This window comes from Pinus tabuliformis, chromosome X (assembly GCF_031772625.1).
Source record: "Pinus tabuliformis cultivar Carrire ecotype Pingquan chromosome X, CPIR1, whole genome shotgun sequence".
Lineage (NCBI taxonomy): Eukaryota > Viridiplantae > Streptophyta > Pinopsida > Pinales > Pinaceae > Pinus > Pinus tabuliformis.
Genome location: NC_142308.1, coordinates 1,127,336,879 through 1,127,347,111, shown reverse-complemented (window position 1 = coordinate 1,127,347,111; position 10,233 = coordinate 1,127,336,879).

Genomic DNA, 10,233 nt, shown 5'->3' with positions numbered 1-10,233 from the left:
ATGCAAGAAGAGATGGATTCCATTCAAAGGAATGACACTTGGAAGTTGACAGAGCTTCCACATGACAAGAAAAAGATTGGCACCAAATGGGTCTATAAGACTAAATTTAACAGTGATGGGAGTGTTGAAAGACACAAAGCAAGATTAGTTGCTAAAGGATTCACACAGAAGTATGGAATTGATTATGAAGAGACATTTGCGCCAGTAGCAAGACAGGAGACCATTAGAATGTTGATTTCAATAGCAGCTCATAAAAAGTGGAGCATACATCATATGGATGTGAAAAGTGCCTTCTTGAATGGGTACTTAGAAGAGGAAGTATATGTGGAGCAGCCACAAGGTTTTGAAGTGGAAGGAAAGGAGAATAATGTCTACAAGTTGAAGAAGGCTTTGTATGGCCTTAAGCAAGCACCAAGAGCGTGGTATGCAAGGATTGATGGATACTTTTAGGAAAATGGCTTCCAGAGAAGTAAGAATGATCCTACCCTTTACTACAAACAAGAAGGTATTGATATTTTAATCATAAGTTTGTATGTTGATGATCTATTGTATATGGGTAGTAGTTCTAAGATGAATGATAAATTCAAAGCTGCTATGATGAATGAATTTGAGATGAAAGATCTAGGCATCATGAAATATTTTTTAGGAATGGAGGTTTATCAAAGTAAGGATGAGATTTTCATTTGTCAGACAAAGTATGCACAGGATATGCTAAATAAATTTGATATACTTGATTGTCATCCATCCCCTACTCCAAGTGCTCATGGAGAGGTGTTATGTAGAGATGATGGTGCTGATTTAGTTGATGAGAAAACTTACAGAAGTATTGTGGGGAGCTTGATATTTCTAACCCATATAAGGCCTGATATTACATATTCAGTTTCACTTGTTTCAAGGTATATGACAAATCCATTTGAAATACATATGAAAGCAGCCAAGAGGATTTTAAGGTATGTGAAAGGCACTCTAAATTTTGGTATTCATTACTACTCTTCTGAAAAGTTCAATCTTGTTGGATTTAGTGATTCAGATTGGGGAGGTAGTCTTGATGACCGGAAGTCCACATCTGGAAATTGTTTCTCTTTTGGTTCTGGTTTGATTACATGGAGCTCAAAAAAACAAAGCATTGTTGCCCTCTCATCCACAGAAGCGGAGTATGTTGCAGTTACCTCAGCAGGTACACAAGCTCTTTGGCTCAGAAAAATTTTGGAAGAAATTGGAGAAAAGCAAGTTCAGCCTACAGTGATTTATTGTGATAATGTAAGTGCCATCAAGTTAGCAAAGAATCCAGTTCATCACAGCAGGACAAAACATTTTGACCTGAAATATCACTTCATTAGAGATTTGGTGCAGAAGAAGGATATTGAATTGAAGCATATAAATACTCAACATCAACTAGCAGATATCTTCACCAAAACAGTTGCAAAAAATTAGTTTTTAGCACTACGAGATTAAGATAGTAAACCCTCATTAATCATTAAGGGGGAGTGTTGGGAATAATGCTTAATTAGTTATGTAAATTTCTATTTAGTGTTCTGTGCAAAATTAAGTCAGCAAATTGTTAGCTGTAGTAGTGCTGGAAATTAGCTGTAGTTTTACTATTTAATAATGTAGTTAATAGTTGAATTAATATATGAGATTTACAACATTTTTTAGCTGACACAGTAACTGTGTTTCTTAATTGTTTTATTTTTTTTATATGTATTTTTCTTCATAGTACTGTTGGCTTCTCAATTGGCTTGAAATAACTCATTTCATATTCTACAAAAATGTTATTGGTTGTGCTATTTTTTTTTCCTGTGAAAACCAAATAAAACTCGCTCGAAAATATATAGATACTATGTCAAGAATTATTATTTTAACCATTGAATTTAGGTTTCTACAAACTTTACTCTTCCAGCTTGAATCACTTTTTACAGAAAGCAATGGATCTTTAAATTTTGAAGGTTAAAGGGTTCGCTGGTATTTGCGTTGCAGTGCAGTGTGACTGGCCACCTTTCAGTGCTATCGTTCACTTTCATTATTATGTATGTGAAATGGGATTTAATAAATAAAAAGCTGCAACTTTTGAGTTATGATTATACCCCACGCTGATATCGTAAAAGAATATATTCAAAACGCCATGATTCTATGTGCAGCTACAATCATCAGCACAAACAAATTTAATAAACTAAAGTTGTTTATTAAAATTGGATACTGCGTAGCTGATAGGTTAAAGGAAATCCCGGCCACGCATATGAATGTGAAACGTAAGGCAATGATAAGTGGCTAAAGAGAAACCTTAATTTGATACAGTAATTTTAGTGCTTTTTTATTTTTAAGATTTTCCAACTCTCCAATAGGTGGATATAAATTTTCCACCTCCCGAGTACCCACTTAAGGATAGTGGAGGCCCTATCTATCATTTCAAGTGGATAGTGGAGGCCACGTCTACCATAGGAAATTGCTTCGAAAGCTAACCAGTAGGTGTGGTAAGAGAATTCAGTTTAACTCTTATTAATTATGGAAGATTTCTTTTTAATTTTCCACCTCCCTAGTATCCACTTGAGTAGGTAGTGGAGGCCACGTCTACCATGGTAAATGGTTTGGAAAGCTAACCAGCAGGTGTATAGTAAGAGAATTCGCTTTAACTTTTATTAATTACGAAAGTTGTAATGACATAATTATTTGATGGCTAAGTTTAACTATTTAATTTTTATTAATTTTTTTATTGAAATAGTTTATTATTATTACCAATTTCGATCTATCTAGATTTAGATTTATGAGGCCAAAATAGATCATATTTTTCAAAATGCCAACCTTATTTCAAATTATTAATGTAAATTTATTAAGTGTAATAATATTAATATTATAATATATTAATATAAATATAAATATTAATATTAGATTTAATGATGTTTTTTATATGGTATGACCAAAAAAATTATAATAAAACTACATCAAATTAATATTTTCAAATATTATAACTTTAAATGTGGAAATATTTGTCTATAAAGATTTTAATATATCCATAGGATATAGCTTTCATTTTACAAATATTTAATTAAAACAAATATTAAAATATTTTGGAGTAAATTTTAGATTCTTTGTGTTGAATTATAATATAGTATTTTTATCTATATGGTTATTTTCATTTTTGTTTTGGGACATAATTTATTTATTTATTATTATTATTATTTTATTGGAAAAGTGACATCCTTACACATCCCTCATACTGAGTTGTAGAATGCGTCTCTAGGGGCAATTATTAGAAAATTATAATTTTTTTCTATTTAAATTGTAAATTTAAATATATAATTTTATTTTTTAATATTTCAATTGTTGTGTAATTTATAAAGAAATAAAGTACTCTAATTTTACATCAATTTTACAGAGAGATAAAGCCATTGAAATTAAAGAAGTTTTAATTTACTTTTTAGTATAAGAAACATTTAATTCTTTCACTACTGAATATGGAGTTAACAAATGATATGTAAACATGGTATTATTATATGAGTTGGAATTTGTTTCTTCATTGTGTGAAGGCCTCTACGGATCCGTTTGGGGTAGATGTCAAGCATAAAAAATTAACATTTAACATTTTAAAAATTTAATCTAATGTCACTGTCACTCCTAATAAAAAATCCATGTAATTATGTATAAACAAAATATAAATTCAACATTGGTTTTTCAGTAAGATAAGGGGAATTGGTTTCATTAGACAATGTAAAGTGGAAATTTGTTTGTGAGAAAGAGTGAAATAATTAGAGTAAAATATAAATTTAACCTTGGTGGACTCTATATTTTGAATATAATATAATAATTTTTATTTTCTTAATAAAATTACTCATATTTGAATGAGCTAAGGGGTGCTCTAGAGATGTATAATGTTAATGTAAACATTTTGAATAATTAAAACTGAAAATAAAATATGGTAGAGATGTGTAAGTTAATGCAATGTAATATAATGTAAACATTTTAATTATGTGAAAATAAAATAAAAATAAAAAAATAAAAATCCAATTGTCTATAAGTGAGACTTTTTGAAAAGTTTTCCCATTTATTTTTCGATCTAATTTGTCTAGAATCACAATCATTATTGAAATCACAAGTTTAACGAGTGAGTTCTTCGCAGGGATTTATTGAAATCGCATGTTTAACAAGTGAATTCTTCACAATCATTATTGAAATAAAGTTTAATGTGTGAATTCTTCACAAGGGTGTTGAATCCATTTATGCAGTCAAAAACTAGTTTAAACAACACATGAAATCAATATTTGAACACAAATGTTTTCCTCGGATCACATGTTTAACGAGTGAATTCTTCGCAGGGATTTATTGAAATCACAAGTTTAACAAGTGAATTCTTCACAATCATTATGAATTCTTCACAATCATTATTGAAATCACAAGTTTAAGGGTGTTGAATCCATTTATGTAGTGAAAAACTAGTTTAAACAACGCATGAAATCAATATTTGAGCACAAATGTTTTCCTCATATTCATGCGGGAAACTCCAAAAAGTCTTAATTATAGACAACTCTGATAAAAAATAATAATAAAAAGATAAAAATGACCCATGGTATTCATGTGGAATGTAATCTATTAAAAGAAGAAATTAAACTAGCATGGATCCATCTTAGTTTGATGTTATATTTAGATACATAATTATGTGTAGAAAATGATGGTGTTGCATTTTTGTATTTTTTGTTTCTATAGTTGAATGCATGAATACATAATGTGTGATTCATGTAGGTGTTTTTAGGAAGTGTAAGGTTAAAAATGATTGCCCAAAGTATAGAACAATAGTTGCTTCTTCATTCTAATTGCTTCTTTGATGATCACTTTAATACAATATATCTAATATATTCTCTAAATTTATGTTTAATAGTGTGCTATAGAAATAGAGCTTTGATATTAGATCTAGGATGGTAAGTTTAGAAATGAATAAGCTTAACTATGAAAGTGAGCAAGGGTGAGGGGATGAGGTGGGAGAAATATTAGGTAAAATGTAATGTTTGACATTTTGACTCAGTAAAAAAATTAACAAAATAAAATAAAAAACATAAAATTAATAATTATATTTATAAGTATAATTATAATTAAGAATTAAACCAACCTAGATCCATCTTAATTCCGGATCTACCAAGCACTAAGAGGGATCAAATTTATTGAGATGCAAACTTCTTTTAAAGTAAAAAAAATTTGATCCCTATGGGGGCTTGGTAGATCCTAAGTTAAGATGGATCTAGGGTGCTTACTTAATCTAGAGTTAACAAATGATATGTAAAATAATATTATTAACATTATATGATGTGTAATTCATTTTATGTTGAATGGACATACATACATATATAAAAACAACAAATTAATGTCATTCATAAATAAAATATTTCAATGTTCATATTAAATGACATAATTTGATACTAGCTTTATATAGAGAAAAATAAAATAATTTAAATTATAAATTTTCATATATTTTCTTATGTAATATTTAAACGATAATTTCACATGTAATTTTTTTTTTTAATCTATTACTCCTACAAACCTAAAGACTATAACAAATGGTCCATAGATAATACCCACACATACAAAATGTAATTAATGACAATTACGAAGGTGATCACCGATCGTATATAACTACACTTCAGTCTTTAATATTTAGATGGGTGAATCAGAAAAGACGTACTCTGACATTAATGCATATCTCTATTCACATCCCAACTTTCTTGGTTGGTCTTCAGTCTTTAATATTTAGATGGGTGAATCAGAAAAGACGTACTCTGACATTAATGCATATCTCTATTCACATCCCAACTTTCTTGGTTGGCTATCACATGTGCTAACACGCGGTGAATAGCCTGACCAAGGCGTGGCACCAGTGTCCTATCCCTCCAAGTGGTTTGATTCAGCACCATAGATCTTCTGCCATCGATCTGATAGTGAGAAAAGTCTAGAGTCTGATCCTCTAATCGATTTCATGCCTTCGAACCTCTGGTGGGTCATTGTCGTTGGTGCTTGGACATTTTGCACTAATATGAGGTTGCTAAGGTTATTTTTTGTATTCATTCCGACACAAGGCATGCCCTGGCTTGAAAAGGAGTTGAAAGGGGCACCTCCGAGCACAGGTATGACATAAATATTAAGATCTTAATGTTTAATGGCTCGGCCTTGAGGGTTTTAGCATTACCGCGGAGTTATCAATTATAAAACTATTCTGAAGTTTGACGCTGTTTCACAGGTATGAACTTGGAGGAGGCAGAGATAACAAATGACAACCAACACTCTGACATACTTAGAAAAGGTAGATTGCTTGCCACGGCCATACTGCCTATTACAATTTGGTTTATGATTTATCACATCGCCTCCAAATTGTAAATAAACCCTCCTTCGTTCTTGTAGGTTTTCTCTTTAGCATAGGGACGCCGCTATACCACGTAAGAAACCCTAATACATTAAGTGCTTACTTACTGTTATGCCAGAAGAGTTTTTGCCTGAAATGACTATTACTAAATTCATGGCCTTCTTTTGCAGGTAATCCATCTTATGGGAAATCTAAAGTTTGAGTCTGCGCCTTTGAGTTCGTAAGGGCTTACAATCTCCCAGCCATTTCACAGGTTGGCGCCATGATCTTGATAGATTATTTTGACCTATCTTTGCAGAGTTGCATGGAGGGTTTTACTCCTTAGGTTTCTTAGGTGAAGTCATACATGTCTGATGTTGATTTTAAGTTAATCCCTCAACAAATTCAACTGTCAAATACTCTACTCTTATTTTGTTTATCAATTTTAAATGTATCGAGGTATGACTAGTTCTGAGGTTTTCTTCTTAATGGTGCACAAGATTAAACAATGCCTTTGGGTAGCCTTTAATAGGTTGTTAAGTTATTCTAAACTGGTAATTTCTACGAAAAGCTGTTATATGAAATGGTTAGCATTTGATACTTGTTAAAATTACTCTGAATTGGTAATTCATATGGATTGTTATTATACACAATGGTTATTACAATACATGCATTTCATTTTATTATTACCGAATTTCAAGTCTTCTGACCTTATTCCTATATGCATAGGATATAGTATATTCATTTGATTATGAATAGATATATTAATTACGGATGCAAGGTTCCGGCTAAGTTGCTTGGAAGTTTACTATGTAAGCATGCATTTCATCCATTAAATAGAGTTTTATGGGGAAAGTTTACCCCGAGGGTTTTTACAGTCAAGGTATATATATTGATTTTTTCTTATTTGAATCAGCGTAAAGGAAAATCGTGGCATGTATTGAGCTTTTCATACTACTGTTTCGATAACGTCTATGTTTATTCCGGAATCTTTTAAGAAAGATGTTTGCATATCTCTTGTTTACCTTTTAGGTTATATTTAGTAATGCTACCCAGAATTCATCTCCCATTTCAGACCCGTAATGACTTCCCTTATGTTCATCATATAACTCAGGATTTTGAGACAGAGGTGAATCCTCTGTTTTTGATTTAATCGCCTAACCCGTAAGTTAGCTATAAAATCTGAGATTTATCATATTTAATAAAATTCTAATGTTTGATTCATATATCTAAGCGGTAAGTTAATTATAATGTCTACAATGTAACATTCTTGACAATGTTACAAAATTGCATACTACACATTCATGACCCTATATGTTTAGAATAAAATATACAGACTAGCACTAGATCTTGGAGGTTCTTTATATTACTTACCCTGCAAACAATAATGATAAAAATAATACTTTTCAGAAAGTTTCTCCTCCTAGCCACAATCACGTCCAGACTCCCCGTGAGCACTTTCTCCTTTCCACGCTGGATTATATCCAGTTACAGTGAGTACTAAGGGCCTCGGGACTATTGTCCAACCTCCATCTGAGTACTATCTATTCTGTTGATTGTTTTGGGTAATCTCCTCACTGATTTGTTTTCACCTAGCTCTAAGAAATATTTTCCCTTTTCCTTCCCCTCTCTATATTTCCCTTTTTTAAGTAGAGGGTTAACTGTTTCTTGGTAACCATTTCTTTTAACTAATTCAAAATAGTTTTATTCTGTTAAAATAATGTTACCAATAATTTAGGTAATCACCAAATAACCATAATAGATGTTTCTTGGTCTTTCAACCTCAATCATTTAATGTTAAATATCAAAATGAATTAACACTTAATTTAAGTATCCAATAAAGATTTACTTAATAATTCTCAGTAATTTTATAAAGATTTACTTAATAATTCTCAGTAATTTTAAATGTCATTTTTGATTACTAAATATTTTAACATCATATATATACCTACATAGTTTTTATTCCATTAATCTATATATACCTACATAGTTCTTGTTCCATTAATCTATTTGTTTAATTTAATGTATGGGCAAATTTGTAATTCTTTCTTATAATGAATAAATAGTTGAAATGTAAACTTTGTTATATAAAAATAGCTATTTATTTATTTATAGAGATCTTGAATTGGAAAAGATGGAGACAACGAGCTATGATAGGGTTTTTGGTTTATTCTTGGGCTTCCACGCAAATCAAAGGGCTGCAAAATGTTTCATGGGACTGCAAAGGAGTGATAACACAGTCCTAATTTGTAAACATGAGGACATTGATCGCTGTGATGGTGCATTTCGCTACATCAAATGGAAAGTCAAGTGACGGGCTTTTATGAGTTGTGCCTGTGGTTGTCCGCAAGAGTGTCTTGTGGACGTGTGGCTAGATTTTCCTGTAGATCGCATCTAAGATCGACCTCCCATCAATTCAAGAGGGAAGGATCAGTGTTTGAAAATAGAATCAATAACTCATGGTGGCGTTTTTTTCTCTGGGATGGCACAAACGACTGTCAAACAATTTCACGTTTACGTTACATCAGAGCTCTCCTGCCTGCGCAAGAGCTAGGGTTTTGATTCTTGTGAGGGTCTTTCCATGCATTGCCAAAGATCTGGATCACAGGCTTTACAAAACAAGTTGGGTCTACATCGAAGGTTTACAGTTGGGATTTTTTCAAGGCAGCAGACCAATGCTTACTGAGATGTGGAGGGATGCTGGAAACAACATAATTTGAACAAAAATCTTCCAACTATAAGGCGAAGAATGGATATGGACCGAAGGTTCATACGTTGGACCTGTTCGTAAGTAATTTTTAGTTGGCAAAGGGAATCCATAGCTGTCCATGGATCTCTTATCTGGCATTTAGATCCAGATCTGGACAATAGCCAGAAAGAAAGAGAAAAAGACTAGATTTGTGTCAAAATTTTAAATGGGAAGGTCACATTCAGTTGGATTCGAAGTAAAGATCTAGTGGAACAACTGATGCAAAGCATCTAAAATGATGGGGAATTTCTAAGTGTTGGAACTACTACACACCTACATGCAGACTCTTAGTTAGAGCATGTGACTGCATGCAAGATTCCTTTTGCATGTTGGAACTACTACACATCTACATGCGGACTTTTAGTTAGAGCATGGGATTGCATGCAAAATTCCTTTTGCATGATTTACTCCTTGATTTGCTCCTTCTTTAACTCCGCAACTGAATAGTTATCTCCGAAACTTGTTGTAGGTGTTGAGTCTTCTCATTGATCACCACTATAGTCATTACCTTGGGATCTTCACCCAGTAATGATATATCATGAGCATTGTAACATAATTTTCTATTGAATCATTCTTTTCTTCTTTCGATTTTCTTTTAGTGTTTTTGCTCTGCAAATCTGTGTGTTCAACCTTTACTAGCTAGATTCATCTGTGCAGGTTTTCTAACACATTTACATGGTATCAGAGCCCACAGGTTGCTAGATAAAAGGCGCACCAGTACTTTATTTTGCAATTATTATAGCTTGGAGATCGAAGATTGACAGAAAAATGGAGTTTCCCAAAGCATCGATCCTAACACCGTACAACTATCATGAATGGAAGGACCAAATGGCTCGATACCTTCGTCATAAAGGGTTGTACAGGATTACCATGGCTACAGAAGTGGAACCCACTTCAGCCATAGAGAAATCTAAGTACCTCAACCATATGGATGAGGCCCACGGATCCATATGCATGTGCATCTCTCCAGAGTTGCAGTTTCATCTATCTACCTGCAATACTCCCAATGAGATTTGGAAAAAGGTTGAAGAGCTCTATGGGAAATAGGATGAGATGAAAGGACATCTACTCGAAGTGGAGCTGCTATCATTGGATCCATGGAACTATAACAGAATTCAAGATTTCTTCACCAAATATAATGATCTATTGCTGCAACTCAAGG